The sequence below is a fragment of the Oncorhynchus kisutch genome, linkage group LG10 (assembly GCF_002021735.2).
Source record: "Oncorhynchus kisutch isolate 150728-3 linkage group LG10, Okis_V2, whole genome shotgun sequence".
Taxonomy (NCBI): domain Eukaryota; kingdom Metazoa; phylum Chordata; class Actinopteri; order Salmoniformes; family Salmonidae; genus Oncorhynchus; species Oncorhynchus kisutch.
The window spans coordinates 8,846,993-8,847,693 of record NC_034183.2 but is presented as its reverse complement, the minus strand read 5'-3'; positions in this window follow the sequence as shown (position 1 = coordinate 8,847,693).

Genomic DNA, 701 nt, shown 5'->3' with positions numbered 1-701 from the left:
CTCGATTGTGCATCTGTAAAAGTTTGTCAGGATTTCTTCAGTCTCCTGAGGATGAAGAGGCGCTGTTGCGCCTTCTTCAACACATTGTCTGTGTCGGTGGACCATTTCAGTTTGTCTGTGATGTGTTTGCAGAGAAACATAGAACTTTCCACCTTCTCCACTGCTGTCCCGTCGATCTGGATAGGGGGGGGGGGGGGGGGGGGGCTCCCTCTGTTGTTTCCAGAAGACCGCGATCATTTCCTTTGTTTTGTTGACGTTGAGTGAGAGGATGTTTTCCTGACACCACGCTCTGAGTGCCCTCACCTCCTCCCTGTAGGCTGTCTCGTCATTGTTGGTAATCAAGCCCACTGCTGTTGTGTCATCTGTAAACTTGATGACTGAGCTGTAGGCGTGCATGGCCACGCAGTCGTGGGTGAAAAGGGAGTACTGGAGGGGGCTGAGCACACACCCTTGTGGGGCCCCAGTGTTGAGGGTCAGCGAAGTGGAGATGTTATTTCCTACCTTCACCACCTGGGATGGCCCGTCAGAAAGTCCAGGACCCAATTGCACAGGGCAGGGTTAAGACCCAGGGCCTCCAGCTTGATGAAGGGTACCATGGTGTTGAATGCTGAGCTATAGTCAATGAACAGCATTCTTAATTGTGGTATTCCTCTTGTCCAGATAGGATAGGGCAGTGTGCAGTGTGATGGCAATTGCATCGT